The following is a 17973-nucleotide window of genomic DNA, read 5'->3' on the forward strand; positions in this document are numbered from 1 at the left end:
TGAATAATTTCTTTTAAATACAAAACTAGCTAAATCTGTGTATTTATAGACTCTTTATTATTAATATTAATGTACTTGATCAGACTAGGGTAGTAACGGGTGCATGTGTAAGCAAGAAATTTGATTTTGAAATTTCACCGAAATGTTGATTCACTATCTTGTCTATGAGGAAACTATGAATAATTTTTTCCAATACAAAAGTAGCTAAATCTGTGTATTTATGTGTGCTTGATTATTGATATCAATGTAATTGATTAGACTAGGGTGGTTACAAGTGGATGTTTGTGCAAGAAATTGGATTTTGGAATTTCACCAAGATGTTGATTCTTTTTACATGTTGGTCTATGAGGAAACTATGAACAATTTTTTTTCCAGTACAAAAATAGGTAAATCTGTGTATTTATGTCATCTTGATTATTGATATTAGTGTACTTAATTAGACTAGGGCGATTTCAAGTTCATGTGTGTGCAAGAATTTTGATTTTGGAATTTCACCAAAAATGTTGACTCTCTATACATTGTGGTCTGTGAGGAAACTTTGAATATTTTTTTTACAATACAAAACTAGCTATTAAAATCTGTGCTTTAAAAAAGTTTGACAATTGATATAAATGTACTTGACAAGAATATTATCGTTGAAAGAGCAGATCTGAAAAACCAATATGATATAATTTGAATTTCACCCAATGATTATTTGTAAAGTTCAAAAAGGATTCTTTGAAAGTTCAAAGATTAAATGAGAAATTATAAGACAATTAAGATATTATTGATATGACTGTGACATCTGGGGGAGGGTTGCTGATTTTTGTGATTGAAAATTGGGATGGGTAACTCTTTTTCTTGCAAACACTTTTGAAGGGCCTAATTATTCAGCCCAGGGCCATAGGTGCGAAGGGTTAATGAATCAAATCTGATGAAATATTTTTTTGGGGGTCACATTTTACAATTGATGATTCGGGGGTCAAAATTTAGAAATTTGATTTGGAGGGGAGGTCGCTTTTTACATTTCATTTGTCGCTCCAGTTCCACCTACCCCCTCCCTCCCCATAAAAAAACAAATGCCCCCTTAAGTGATCACAATTAAGGCATCTTGTTACAGTAGTAAACTTGGTAAAGCTCCTAAATAACAAGTTCCACAGTATGAATGATGAATACAAAATATACGATGCCAAGCCTAAAAAAAATTGAAAAAAAAATGTTGAACAGGCTGAAGCTCAACTATGATGATAGAAGTGTTGCCTTGCAGCAAAAAGTGCCATATTTGCATTGGAAACCAGTTGCCCATTCAACATGGCAAAAGTTCTCTATGTTAAGAAAATAAATAAAAATCAGCTTTCTAATGACAAAGGAGTAAATGATATTTGTACTCATCACAAACACAATCACAGCTTGCCATCTAGATGGCTGGGATTATTTGAATTTTACTCAAAATATCAACAATTATTAGTGATTTCAAGCCTTGCTGTCACAACCCAAATTCACTGCAGGGCTAACATACATTAAGGCAGTATGAGCCTCAATAGTCAAAGACTTAAACTTTTGCTCAAACTTTCCTAAATGAAACTTTCAACCATTCTCTTACCAAATCAACAAAAAAAATTTCACCATGAAAAGTTTGGAACTAGCAATACAAATTACTCAACATTTTGTGATATTTTAAATTCAAAATGACTGCATCCCTCTGTTAACTCTGTGGAATAAAAATAACATTTCAAAAAACTAAGACATGAAAGTTTTTCTTTCTCCAAGAGCTTTAAAATGAGCCCCCACAAGTCATAGATCAGAAAAGAATTGTAGAAATTTAAGCGTCCAAATACCTGTCCCTGAGGCACTTTCTACCTTAAATATCAGTTGCCATTTGTATGTTATGATATTTTGAGAATTGATGCTTGATTTTGATACCTTTATTCTGACATGTTGGTATGTACAATTGATAATTATCCCATCCTCATTAACTGAAACTACTGCATGTCTCTATAACAATTAAATAAAATATTATCTGTTGTATTTTTCACCTTTCTACTTCTTTAACATTTCAGAAACTTTACAAATATTTTAACCATCCCATGTCTTTATTGGAATGATCTCTGTCATGCTGCACTGAGATATTCATTTGGTGGTCCCTAAGGACTTCACAGGGTATGAATATCTTGGAACATAAATTCTGTCTTATGTGTTTCAAAGGCAACAATTTTGCCATAAAACTAAAATTTTCAAAATCTTACTGATAGTCACAAATATTGCTATTGTTTCCATGGCAACTGCCATACCTTTGCAAATATAGATGGATCAATGACCTATCAACAATATAGGTCATGGAAACTTATCCTGGAAGAGGGGTAAACACAAGTATTATCCATGATTTATTTCTGTGGAGTTGAAATCTTACCACAAACAGCAGAGAAGAACTGTATATGATCTTAGGGACTGTTCAGAATTTACTTCCAGGGGGAGCCTGGAGGATTTTCTATTTTCCTTGTGATTTTTGTCCATGGCCCCCCCCCCCTGGTAAATTATGAAGAAAATCTATGCCCCCCGTCATATTTCCTGGTTTTTTTCCGGGCCCCCCCCAATCTATACATGCATGCTTACATACTAAGACATATACAGAGTGACAAGTTTATCACACTTTACAGGAACAATACAGAGGTCATTTAATGAATAATATAACAAAACATTTCAGAGTTATAATTAATTGGCCATAAAAAGATCATTTGTCCTATATATCATATAGAAAGAAATGTTTTACCATCCTTTTATTGTGATTTACCGACAAAAGCAAAATTAACATTACTCATGTGTTCACAAAATCATGATACTTTGTTAACCCTGTCAAAATTCCTGTTTAAAAAGAGAGAGAATTTGTTCAAAAATATGAAATGAATGTCCCTTTTGTGCATTTGAGATGCACTGTAAAAATAGCCTGCAAGTTCTTCCTTTCCTAAATGTTGTCTGTTATCACTATTCATGAATTGTATAAAGGGCCGGTTACCTATAATACCATATATATATATATATATATATATATATATATATATATATATATATATATATATATATATATATATATATATATATATATATATATATATATATATATATATATATATATATATATATATATATAATATATATATATATATATATATATATATATTATATATATATATATATATATATATATATATATATATATGTGTGTGTGTGTGTGTGTAGACACACACATGTCTATATATAAATTTCTGAAGAAAAGTAAATTATTAAACATGAATACTTCTTTCGTTAAGTCCACTAAATGATCCATTTTATAGCCTTTTCCTTGATTATTTTGACAATTATTTTGTCCCAGATGTTGTTATATCAGTGGTCTCTATCAAACACTTTGGTTGTATGTTGCTAAATTGTTTTTAACATTACATACTAGTAGCAAGTACTTAGAGGAAGAAATAATTAAATGATATACAAAGCAGGGTGTGTTCACTGACTAGACAAGTTGTGTCACTTTCTCTTCAGTACTCTCCCATAGGTGGAAATGAATTGAAAAACTTAGCAAATGTTTGACTGTGGCAGGTACAGACTGTTAAGGAGGGGAACTACCCAATACCAAGAATACTGTCATTTTCTACACATCACGTATGCTTTGGCTAGTAAAATGAGTGTTCCAAATCTACTTTTTGAGATAATTTACATTCAATTATCCATTACCCCATGAGTTTGAGCTCTACACATGACTTTTATTGCAAATTCACCTTTTCAAAGAAAACAACACCCATGTGGTGGATAAAAACATTATTTCATTACAGTCTTGATTCTTAAGTATCATCTACATGTAGTATTTCCAATAGAAACATCATGTATGAAGTTACTCATCCAATAACAAAGATGCCACCTTATATAATGTAATTAAAATTGTGAAAAAATGCTGAGTCAGCACTTTTGCGTCAGTGATTTTCAAAGAAAAATATACAATTATGATTCTCGTTAAAAATCAAGCACAGTAACATGGTATTTGTTTTATATCTTTCAATAAAAGCACCTTTCAGTGGATCATTTGTGAAAGTTTTATGAAATTGACAATATTCCTAGTATGTTTTCTGACATTTCCACATGTGTGCAATCCTATGCAATGACTAATTTTGGATAGCCCTGGGTAGTCTTCTACCTCTTATGCCAAGAACAATCGCTGTTTGCATCAAACCTAGACTTATGTATCTCATTGCAAGACAAAACCAGTCATTTTATACTTTCATTTTCGGATACCATGCAAATCCTCTCTGTATTTTTGACAGTGCAATTTGTGCAAAGAAACATGACTACAACGTACGTTTTCTCACTGATACACATGATACACACAAAGACAAGCACAAAAATTCAGTTAGAAGTTGTCGGAGCACATAGTAATTGGCAAAGTGATATCTATCTTGAAGTTTAATGGTACACAATTTGCAGGTCTCCAGATATTTATGGAAAGTGAGATGTTGCATTCACAAGTCCAGCATATATTTTCATCTGATGATGCTGAATAACTTGCAGATTCACAGTGAAAATTAGGGAAACCTAACTAGTGTTTTCTTTTCTCTCTTTTTCATTTTAGTTGCCATAAAACAAAGTGAAAGCAACAATCCTGAGGAATATTTCAGAACCTTTGTTGAACGATACACTTTATCCATAACATGAATTCACATAATGTATATGTTATATTCTGCTAGTTCCATTGACAATCAATGTTCATAAATGCAGATAACCCAGGATATGGCAAAGTTCACTTTTTGTCGGCAGTTCATTTTTTTTCAAAGCTGACAGAGCATGCATATTTCACATTTATTTACAAACTTTAGAATAGTCATGATGCGGATATTTTCAGATGACAGGAAACAAAACATGTTAATTTGTTTTTTGGCCTTTTTCTGTCAGCTGTCACTGAGAAATCCCTGATCATACAAATCAGAACGAATGGGATACCAAGGTATTAGCATCATTACATAATGTGTGAGAAGTATTATTATTATTAGTGAGTAGTATTGATGCACATGATCTTCTGGATGCACATACAGAATTATTGGAAAATCAACCCTTTTTCTTCGTGGGGACAGCAAATTTGTAAATTTTTCACCAGATATTTTGGACAGCCATTCATAATTTTATAGATCTGGACTTCTGGCCAAATAGTTAATTGATGTGTTTTTTTCCATAGCTCCCCTAAAAGATTGTGGTTTTTGTCTGCCCCCCCCCCTAATTTTTCTTGAGGAAAATGGGTGCCCCCCCCCCCCTGAAAATCCTCCAGGCCCCCTGGAAGTAAATTCTGAACACTCCCTTAATAGATAGTCCATACGATAACGTTTACGGCCCCCATGTATAATTATGTAATCAAAGCCAGTGTCAGCCAGTTTTTGTCTGTGTTGTTGTTTTATTTTGTTTCAAGGTGTAAATTTGTTTTCAAACTTGGTGGTTTTGAAATTTAGTAAATCTGCGCACGCTCAGTGTAGGTGTTCTTGATCAAAAGCGTTCATGTTATGTACCAGAGATGGCGAGCTTTTCCTTACGGCGTAAATATTTAATGAGCTATGTGACGTCTGAACACACAAGAACGAATTTTTTTTCGCGAAAATGTAATAGGGATACACCGAAAGGCAGACTTAACCTTAAACGGCGGGGGGACCTTCTAAATGATACAGCACAAGTGCTCCATATTCCTTTCTAATATTTTTACTTAGTATTTGATGTACACGTACATTGTTGTTTTTGTACAATTGATCAAAAACGATCGTTAAAAACGTCGGAGACGCTGTCCTAAATACTAGTCTACGGTACATCAATATCAAAGACTGGGCGAATAAAATCCAGACGATTTTCTAGTGTTCGTCGATTTGCGTAATTCCTGTGATGTCTCTTGTGTCTCTTTCACATGTAAGCTTATGTGACTTGTGCCTACCGACTGACGGCATGAATAGAATCGTGTACGTTAGATTTGCATGACAACGAGTAGCGCTTGCCATGCAAATAAGGCATCGCTCAGTAGCTGGTAACAATAGACGATGGCAGCATAAAAGAGAACCTGATGCGTGGCCAGTAATCGATGATTGGTTGACGCTTTAAAATCGTCGACGAAAATTTTGAGGAAATACTACATCATTATAGTATAACGGACATGGTGTGTATCGTAACTGCTTGTACATTAACGTGTTCTTCTATCTGTTGGTAGAATTATCACCTGGTCACTGAAAGCGAGTGCCAACCGGTGAGCAAACAACACATTACAGACCTGGATAACTCCCTGTTTCGTTAAGTTTTAAACGGTGAAAGTGTTTTGTTTCAGGACATTTAAATTTGGATTAGTGAATGCTGAATAACGCCCGTCGCAAGCAATGGATGTACATTTATTTGCACCGTTCAGAAGGATACAGGTGAAGATTTTCATCGGATGTTACATTTTACTCACGGGGATTTTGGCGAACGTAATGGTGGATGGAGCCGGAGGTAAGTGAGAGTATTAAATTACAGCAACTACGTACATTCACCGATTTGCATTTACATGTATACATATTGAAACTACTGGCAACATGGCGTTGTCTACGGACAGTGAAACTGAAATGCCTTTGCTACAGTGAAACAAAATTTGTACAGAGACTGTTGCTTTAGAAAATCGCATTAAAATTATGTAAGATAGGTTAAACGCTCTGATAAATCTCATCACAGGGGACGTAACATTACGTATTTTCAATGTCACGATTACCAAATACCACTGTTTTGTATAAGCTTACATCGTAAGTGAATAGACCCTACACAATATGTAGTAGATGTTAGAAGTCAGCGAAGGCAGACATGTAGGATACTGTAAATACAGTGCTAAATGTTCTTGCTGATTTTAATGACAGACAGACCCGGAAAGAGGGTACAGAAGGAAAGAAAAATTGAAAGAAACCTCTAACGGCTTATCGGGTGTTTCACATGTTGTTATTTTACTGAAAGATATCGTAAATGCCCGTCTGCAGTATGTTTATGCATATCTAGCTGTGCTGAACTACAGCCTTTCCACTGTGGTTAGACATTGTTTTGAGGCATGTTGTCTGCATTGTAAATATTGTAAATATGACCTTTTCAAGATTGATGTGACATTGATGTGGCTTTATTAAAATGGGAAAGCGTTTATACTGACTCATGGTTCATCATTTACGCCGTAGCTTTTTATTGAATAAATCACAAGAAATGGTTAGTACTATTTAGTAGTAGGCCTAACTGGAATAAACAAATTGCAGTTGCGAAAATTAAAATTGCAAACACTTTTTGCTTGTGTAGTTTTAAATAATATATTATACACAGTAACTTCGAGTAAAATATCCTATTAAGCTGAATAGCCCAAAAGCTCTTTTACACGGTGAGTTCGCGTATATAGATTGACGATCAGTACACCATCGCATAAAGCAAGCATAGATCGCAGCTAACAGATATTATGATATTATGTCGAGCGTATTATTATGGTAGGGTTTACCGACGCTATGCATACACCACAGTTGTACGCTCCATGCATACATAAGGTATAGATTTTGTCCTTGTTATAAGAAGTCAAATTTGGGCCTAATGTAACGAGACGAAAATAGGAATTCTAACTTCCAATGTATATAGCTTGATGATAGAATGAAAACAGAACATGATCTGGTTGGTCTGTTGGAAAACACTTAGTTAAACAGCTATAATATACGCTTCGTGACCCAACTTAAGTATGTCATTCCATAGGCGTGGTTGTTACGAAAACGAACACTCACATTAATTTTTAATAAGCTTGTCTTGCGCCGTAGTTTACACAAGTATCACACACTTCTTATCTTGTAAATTAAGGTCAGTGACATTCTCACTATCGTATCATAAAAGTGTACTCACACTGAATTTATTGTATTGTCCTATTCCGAATTTGGCTTATTTAAAAATAAGCCGTAAAGGTTACTGAAATGACCCTTCGCTGCGCGTTGAATCATCATTTATTGGTATTGTATTGTATTGTATTGGTAGCAGTGACGCAAGCAAATCGGCAAACGCCCTATACATGTTCTTGGCCATGTACGAGTGCTACATCACAATAGACACTAGCTTGTGTATTAAACAGGCAGATGCGCAGAGCGTGCATGGCTTTAATCAAATATTAAACTGATGAAATTTGGTTTTATCAACGATAGGCCTGCTTTGTGATGCTAGGTCTGATATCATTTCGATTTGATACCGTGACTATTGTAAAAAAAAAAGGAAATGTTCTCCTTATCGGATTAGGCGTGAATTAAAGGTTTGTGTAAGAAACACCCGATACCAGTCTTCTGTAACATCCTGCAAAATATAACCTTTTTAGGTGATACTACTGACGACTTCAGCTAAAATAGACACCATATACCATCGACAGTTTTTCTGTGTTATTTAACTGAAACACGAAGAACAAAACTTTGAAATGTCAATGGTATGACATGATATGACATGATATGGATATGATATGATATGACATGATATGGTATGATATGATATGATATGATATGATATGATATCCTGACATTGATAAATTAGGTATGTTTAGTCTACTTCTTCCTCGCTCATTGGTTGACTTTCGACTCACTCAAGCTATTTATCAGTCTATGTGGACAGAACGTGTTTGTTTATGTATCGCCTGAATAGCGGATTATAATAGGAGCTGCAAATTCTAAAATTAATATATTTCAGATTCGCGATGAAAATACAAGGTATTCGGATCTCTCCGTTATGCATATTCAACAAACGTACTCCCTGCACAATGATATTTTTGCCGTAGGGATGTTTATCGATAAAATAAATAACACTGAATAATGACATTACTCTTCTAATAATACGAAATCACGTTTGATTTATTCACATTAGTTTATTCCTTTAATCAGTTTTGCAATTTTATTACAAAACGTTTGTGAATGGTTTGTTTAGCAGTCATTAGCAAATAATGGCGAAGTCAAAATCCAATTACACATAGGTAGCTGGGTTCAAACATTTGTGGTGTCAATTACGATATAGCTACGGCATTTCAACTGAAGCAATATTTATTGGAGAGTATCGCAACACTTAAAGATTTAAATAATACATATAACATTTACAATAATATCTACAATATTTAATGTAATTTTCATTCATATTTCAAGCCATTTATATTTCACGGCAGTATTCAAAGTTCTTTTTACGGTATAGACAAGGCGTGGCCATGACCTCATTTATTGACCTGGAGTAACCAGTATCAACAGACTGGTTGATGGGATTTCATGTCTGTTTCTGTGCGCATGTCCATAACATTTGCTGCATATGTTCATATGATAATTATCTGACACTTGAACACATGTGTTGAATATTACAAGATCCCCGATTTCTGACCATCAACAGTTGATAGTAAACTTAAATAAGTGGAAGGTAGCATGGAGACGATAACATTCATAATTGTCAAATAGAGAATCTATTACCTGAAAACAAAAGTGAACGCCATTATGAAAGATGATGTACAAAACATGTATTACAACTTCAAGCAGTCATAATTCCAAAATCAGTGAAAATTAGAAAAAATACTTTTGAAATATGAATAGAAGAATAGGTTGCTTTCTTGAATGTGTATTCGATTACACCAGTGACCAGCAGATCTACTTCGGCGTGATTCCGTTTACGTTACAATACGCTGTGCATACCAGAGTTGTCCAATTGGTCTGGGTCCAGAATTCCAGAATGATATTTTTGTAACGCTTTGACCAAGTTCAAACAGCGCATCACCTGGGGACGGTAAATTTGACTTTTTAATAGTTTCATGGTATAAAACGCTTTACTAATTTACAATTTTTGCAGCATTGCATTCTGGAAGTCATGCGCATTAATGTGACGATGAGCTTGGTGATTCATATTTGGATCTTAGTAATAGTGTGTTCCCAAGAAATTGAAAGATCTTCCTCCTGCCGGCCGATTGGCGTTTAAAAAAAATATTGAGCTCTTTGGGAAAAACAGTTCAATGAACATGTTGATGTTTCACTTAGCCGACGTCGTGTTCACCTGCCAGTGTTTCCGTTCTTACAATGACAGAGTAGCCAGCACCCAGCTAGTGTTTTGATAGTAGTACACAGCATGCAACATCAAAATCATCGATATGATTGGTTGTTTAAGGACGTCGTATGACGAAAAAGTCAAAGTAGTCGGGGAAAATATTGATATTTCTATCGGAAAAAAACCGCCGTCGAAAGTTGGTCTTGGGGTAGGTCTGGCCGAAATATTAAAACACACCTAAATAGTAAGGAAAGCAGAAGTATTTCGGTATAATGAGGGACAAATGTTGAAGACCTATATGCATAAAAAGTAATACAGTAAATATAAGTAAAATTTGGTACAGTTTTTACAGATAATGGGTGATGTTGAGCTATTGACAACAGTTTTCAAACGAAAATCCGTTCAAACATTTGACAGTCGGTATACGCGTTGTCTTGGACGAAAGGCGAACAATGTTGCACACCTTTGGTGACAATGGCACAGCAATTCAGTGAGGACATGCAACAGTTCAGCAGTAGAGGAGCCGTCATTATTGACTGGCTGGGGGTCGGAGGAATTTCATCTGAACCTCTGAAATTTCGAGAATCGAGTACCCCTGCCAACCATGATGAATTTGAGTAATCCTCTCTTAAACAGAAATTTTGACTGACCCCCCCCACACACGCACACTTAAAAAGTTTGATATCAATAAATGTATTTGTAAAATTTACTGAAACACAGCAATTATGGTAAAGACCTTTCAAATCCTTGTGTACCCTGCTAGATTATCATCAGTTATCTCATGACCGTTGAAAAAGGTAAAACCATCAAAATGAAATCAAAGTCACAACAATGTAGATATAAAAACTCGCGCTGTAACCAGTATCCAGCTATAAAATATATTGTTTAATTTTAATGGGTAATGTATCATGATAGGGTTTTCATTACGATATCTGACTGGGCTGAATTAGATTATTAGAAAGTAACACGTGAACACGTGAGAGGTTGAGGGAAAAGTGTCAGAGGAGGTGTCCCCTCTCTTGCAGGGAAAATCTTGAGAAATTTATGTGTGCAATGATGCAATCAGAGAGGTGTTTCAATTTATCCTGCACCAAAAATTTAGTAACCCCCTTCTTTATCTCCACATTTTGAGCACCCCTCTTAGTTTTCTTAGTGACCCCCATATACCTCCGACCCCAAAGCCGTAACTAATGACGGCTCTGTAATTACAATGACAAACAATACTGACCTACAACAGGAACAACAATGACTTTATTGGCAGGATACACGTCCGTCATGGCATTTTATTGCCACTGACTTGATGTAATCACATTCGTATATGTCCGACTCAATGATGTCATACTTGTTGCTTGTTCGTGTCACGCTGGCAGGCAACAGGTGCTACAGTAAAATGTATGTAGATCAGAGTTAGTCAACCCGACAGTAACGCATAAACACAAGGTGCAATACATAAACCTTATACCCAACATGCAAATATAATATCAAGCATCTCAATGACAGTGATAGTATAGTTTGCACACCATATGTTGTGACCTGTTTGAAAAGTTTGTTCTATACATCTACATGTAACTGCATACAATTCTTTCATACATCTAATCATGGTCTTTATACCCGTAAACGTAGAATTATTGGACTTATACAACAGCTAGACTGGTCAATATGACAATGTGAATGAAGCAGACAGAAAATACCCCATCTGTCAAGACCAATAAGTGGAAAAAGAAACACATTTTGTGCTTTTGTGTAAACAAACTACGCAAACATCAGGAATCAGTTTTTTAATACGTTATATTTCCGACGCGCCTCAAACAGAGAAATTAAAAAAGTATAGTTATGTAACTCATGTTTATTTACACACACACACACACACACACACACACACACACATACACACACACACACACACACACACACATATATATATATATATATATATATATATATTATATATATATATATATATATATATATATCACAGGTATAGTACTATATGTGTGTGTTTATGTATTTATGCTTACATTTTATTTTTGTTAGAGTCTTTTTATCAGACATTCTAATTCACTGAAACCTTTTATATTGTAATTTAAATCGAGACCCCGAAAAGGATGACATTTCAATAAAGTATTTCATTAAATAATGTTATGAACATATACCAGTATCTTGTTAAAGCATCAAGGGGTGTGGCCATATTTTATGATTTTAAAATTCATAATTTTATATCCGTTGTCATTGTCCCGTTGCGAGAACACATGTGTGCCTCTAATTGGTACTTACCCTTGACTCCTTCTTCCCCAATACATGTCAGTTACCTTAAATTACACCAGAAAAAGCGTTCGATAATTACTTGATCACCAGCAACATTAGGCAGTATTCTATCATTGGATTATGGTAAATGACATGTCAAATATCCGGGTTATTCAGAAACCTACTGCCATTAACTCGTTGTGAAGACATGTACACGCCACTCCATGGTACAATGAAGAGAGCCGTACACGGTGTCCATCATGACATTACCATTGGATGATCTTTGTATTCGAATAACTACATAACAACGTATTTAGGAAGGCAAAAACTTTAGATGCTCTGCACTTCATACAAATGAACGTCAAATGTATGGGGCTTTCGACCTAAACCTACCAAGCACTCGTTGCATGCATAATCAGAGAAAACAATTCACAAGGTCACGAAAAACGTGGAATGATAAATGTTTCCTGATGCCTCAATAGAAGCCGTACATTACTTCAAATAACATGACGTAATATTATAAAATACAATGACAATAATATCATCTCGTATGGATTTCGGATGTTTAAATGTTAGTCTTTTTTTAATCGTATTCAAATACTCTCTAATCATCAAGTTCAATCCAGTCAATAGCGTTGAAATTTGCTTTCACTGACTTTCGCTGAAAGATATTGTTGTTTAATAGTAACTAGGGGGCCTATGCCTTGTTTAAAATAAATGGTAATTTTCTGAACTGTGATGAGGTGGAGGACAGGGGTGTTCCCAAGTCTTCCATTCTCAAATGGTTTGGTTTGATGAAAGCAATTCTAAGCAAGTGGAAGAAAAATGATTCCATCACGAATTTTACTCTGACATATCAACAGATCATTTTAAGTCGGATCTATGGAAATTGCAATAAATGTACTACATGAAATATCACAAAATCCATTATAGATTACTAGTTTATTTCTCCGAAATCAGATTTTGTTTTCAATCATATTTTTAATACAAGTATTGATTGTTGATCTCATCTTTATACTCTTCCTTACAAGTTTACAATCGATACAAAACTCCGTGTATTCCAGATTAAAATTCTACAACATTCTTCCTACTAATAGTGTTCTGTTTAAAATGACACCGCTGAGGATTCCATCAAATAAATGTACTTTTTGCAAAAAGGAAGTTGAAACATTCTCACATATTTTCTATGACTGTCAATTTACAATGGAGTATGGGTAGTATGGGGTCTCAATGTTTTTTCCTAGTGCAAGACAAATACTAATTGGAGGTAAGCATCTCTCCGTATCAGTTAATTTTCTAATTTTGATTGTCAAACGTCAAAGATTACTACAAATACAGAAATTAGAATATTGTATAGCAGTCAAATAGAGCAAATTGACTTTACACAACAAGAAATGGGGTGGTATTCTCACAACTCTTATTCCGAGAACCGCAATACAGTGAATTTATTACATGTTCGAAAATCTTGTACGCACATAGTCTCTGGGACTTCTTGACATATATACATTGCATTGTAGTCTTTTTTAATATACATGTATGTACCCTCCCACTATTGAGATTATAAACTATTTTGATGACCTCAAAAAAAACTTGTTACAATAAAACAAAAAATACTATTTCCTATTTTTATGACTTTATTTTCTGTCAGTATTCGTAACAAAAGATTACCATAGACCTGTAAATACAGGTGCGCAATTATAGAAAGGGGATGCACATTCGGCTTGCTTTTCTCATCGTTCATATATCAGCCAACCAACACGGAGATGTAATTACAATCTTATAACGTCGCCTTTAGCAGCAAATTAATCCGAAGGGTAATGTCCCTTAGCCGTGAAAGTCAAAAACCTCGTCTTTTCATATATTACGTTCTGTTCTAGAGATTTAATTAACAAAACGTCGGTTTATATAAAATTGTAGCAGTTACGATTATCGTAACCTGGAGCGGATTTGTCTCAGGCACACTGAGCTCTCGTATCACGATATCATCGTAAACGCTATCTGAATGTCCTATAGTGATTAAAACTTTCACTTCGAAGTGCAAGCTTACAACATGTTAATACATCATGACCTACCAAGCAAATCATACTATAAAACGACGACACAATACTGCTCCATTGAAATTCCACATCAAGGCATTTACAAACTTTAATGGTGATAATTATTTTTCAGAGTGCAATAGCTTTCCATGTTTGAACGGTGCAGCTTGTGTAGAAGTTGGTGGCAAATATCTGTGTCAATGTCAATATGGTTACCATGGCACTAACTGTCAGACTAGAATCGCAGGTGAGTTTTGATGTCAAAACAATTGCTTGATGTTGTAAGTGGGGAGGTTTGTGTTTGAGATTTTGATTTGTGTTTGTTTGTTTGTTTGTTTGTTTTTAGTTGTTAATTCGAACTTTGATGTGACTAATGTATATGAAAACTCTATGTTATAGGTCTATACCCACTGTGAATAGTAATCTGCAAAATGAGTCTCGAAGTTATCTTCAAACAGTTACAATTTTGTTAATTTTTAGCTCACGTGTTCACACACATCAGCTTATGTCGCGGCGATGTCTATTTGTCTGTTTGTGTGTTTGTATGTCAGTCTGTCTGTCTGTTTGTCTCTCTGTCTGCCTGTCCCATATCTCAAAAACGGCTGATCAGATCAGAATCAAATCTGGTACATAGATTCAGTTAGCAAATGGCAAGAACTGATTAGTTTTTGGTAGGTGTGACTTGCATACTTTTTGCTCATTTGCATATTTAATTATTTCAGAAAAAAACGGATATACATTGACAACGACTGTAAACAATTTGATGAGATTTGCTACAAATGTTGATCACATCAACATATATCAGCTGTGAAAGGTATTAAGGGATGACATTAAATGTAATTCCTAATTTGCATATTTAATGAACTTTCCTAATTAGGGATATTTATCTGAATTGACTCTACCAAAGTTGACGAAACTTGCAATGTACGATGTAACATTATTGGAAGTTGATAAGCATTTTTACTTCAGGCAACTCCTAATTTGCATATGAACTTTTCTAATTAGGGATATATATCTCGATTGACTCAACCAAAGTTGACGAAAGTTGCTAGGTACATTGAAGATAATATGATACAGCACTATTCAATTTTTACGTCGGCCAATACCGAATTTGTATATTTAATGAATTTCTCTAATTAGGGATATTTCTCTGAATTTACTGGACCAAAGTTGATGAAACTTGCTATGTATATTGAAGATAATATGATATAACATTACTGAAAGTCGTTAAACATCTTTACGTCAACAAATTCCTAATTTACATATTTAATGAAATTTCCAATTAAGGATAGATATCTTGATTGACTCGACCAAAGTTGACGAAACTTGCTATGTACATTGAAGACACTATGATTACATTATTTAAAGTAATTTAGCATTTTTTTCAACCAATTCCTAATTTGCATATTTAATGAATTTTCGATAATGAGGGATGTATACCGGGATTTACTTGATCAAAGTTGGTGAAACATGCTATGTACATTGGTGATACCAGGTAAAACTATATTGAAAATGATTTCGCATTTCCGTGTCAGGTAATTTATAATTTGCATATCTGATGATGATGTGGTGAACATTGTTCATGATGTTGATCATGAACACTTTTAATGAAGTTGCAAACATGTGGCAAAAATTTAAACGTACACAAAACTGCAATATATAACGAAACACGTGAGCATTTTCAGCTCAAATCAGGTTAAATTTTGTGTATCATTCCTCATCTTGAACTATGGAGTCAAATGCATACTTGACCAGCCTTTATGCCATGATTCTTTCTCATTTCAGTACAAACGTGTGGATCAAATCATTACGAAGGAGATGGAACGATCACGTCTCCAAACTTTCCTCTCAATTATGGCGCAAGGATAACTTGCGTGTATCTCCTCCGTGTGGCTGGCGCACAAACTATAGAGATGTCATTCACGTCATTCGATACAGAACTGGACAAGGATTTTTTCGAGTACGGTGAAGGCAGCACGGCTAGTTATGACCAAGCTCTAGCACAGTATTCAGGTGACACCTTACCACAAACTATCACTATTACTGGTGACCAAGCATGGATTATGTTTACAACGGACTTCAACAACCAGAGGTCGGGTTGGTCCCTGACGTACAAAGCAGGTAGTGTAATTATTCTGTGATTACAACAGAGGTCGTTGACAAACACATATGCAGCAGCAGAGAATGTCGCACTACTGTCCCCAGTTCGTTTTTCTCACAGAATATCATAAAAGTGTATTGTAACTTCTTTATCAGTAATGGATGCGAAACATATTTGATTTATTTATTGAAAGTTTACAAGAGCTAGTTTTCTGTAATATCTCACAACTTTCACTCCGGGTGACTCCGTAAATGGCTTATATGACATAATAACACAATCATTACCTCATTGTATGATTCCATTGATATCGTTCATTTACTCTACCTATTTATCGTTTACACTTTTTCTTAATAGATCTTAACGATTGCTTAAGTTTTCCATGTTTAAACGGCGGAACTTGCCAAGATGGTCGATATCAATACATCTGTGTATGTGCAGATGGATGGCAAGGACCTAACTGTGAATTGAGTAAGTAAAGGATGCCATATTGATAGACGAAACATTTTATTGTAATAGATTCCAACGATTATTCTTGTGTAGGAACTAAGTTTTTGCCTTTGTACTGTCAACTGAAGTACATGTGATGGTATGTCTCCTTACATATGCACTGAAGTCCAAAAGTTAAATGTGGACTTTTGCCCGCTAGCGCTATGAAGGTATAGGAAAACTCCAGTCAGCATGTTGATCGCTTTGTGACATGCCTCGAGACATTGATACCATGGAACAAGGAGAACAACATGACTCAAGATAACGATTTGACATTAAAGCAGCAATTTACCACTGGAATATCTCTTCATTAATGAAGTACAGCTAGTAATTAGCACACATGTTACACTATTGTTTACACATAGATCAATGGCAATTCGGTAATGTCTCGATCGGACTCGAACTCATAACGTACAGCACCGAGTAACTTAAATAAAAAGATCACAATCAAAACCGCCAAATCCCCATCCTTAAAACAACGAACTACATTTTAACACCATGTATCTTGCAGATATTGATGAATGTGCCAGTAATCCGTGTAGCAACGGTGCAACGTGCTTAGATGGAACAAATTATTACGAATGTCAATGTACCGCTGGATGGAGGGGAGTCAATTGTAATATTGGTAAGTTTCATGTTCTAAAATTTAAACGGGCCCATACTTAAGCGTCAGTGAATTTTGTCCATGGGATTACCATATCAGAGTAATTTTCTATTTGTCTTAGCAGGCTTCCGGTTCATACTCAAATTTAGGGTTCACATAAACTTCTGAATAAAAAATGAAAATAACTGCACATAAAAGGAAATGCAAATTAACAAAATAAAGATGAATAAATATAAACAAATGCTACATGACCAGGATATAGAAATATTTAGTACAGACAGTCAATGAGTAATTTTCAAAACCGTCGGAACCATAAAAGTTTTAATAGCGGCACCCCCATCGTTAATTATTCAAGATACATGTTTGTGGTTTCAGAGATAAATCTCTGATTATAAAAAATGTAGGTAAATGGTTTCAGTTTGTTTTACCAGTCAATTAAGTGACAACATTTTCATTTTTCATTCCTTCTTGCAGATGTA

General features: G+C 34.7%; 1 long non-coding RNA gene across 1 annotated transcript; it reads right to left on the reverse strand.

Moving 5' to 3' along the window:
* Window positions 1–8929: 8929 nt before the first annotated feature.
* Window positions 8930–12562, reverse strand: LOC139152172 (uncharacterized). Its single transcript, XR_011556585.1, has 3 exons — window positions 12298–12562; window positions 11252–11403; window positions 8930–10260 (listed from the first exon to the last, which is right to left on the reverse strand). It is a non-coding gene; the product is annotated as an uncharacterized lncRNA (long non-coding RNA).
* Window positions 12563–17973: the final 5411 nt, after the last annotated feature.

This window comes from Ptychodera flava, chromosome 15 (genome assembly GCF_041260155.1).
Source record: "Ptychodera flava strain L36383 chromosome 15, AS_Pfla_20210202, whole genome shotgun sequence".
Classification (NCBI taxonomy): domain Eukaryota; kingdom Metazoa; phylum Hemichordata; class Enteropneusta; family Ptychoderidae; genus Ptychodera; species Ptychodera flava.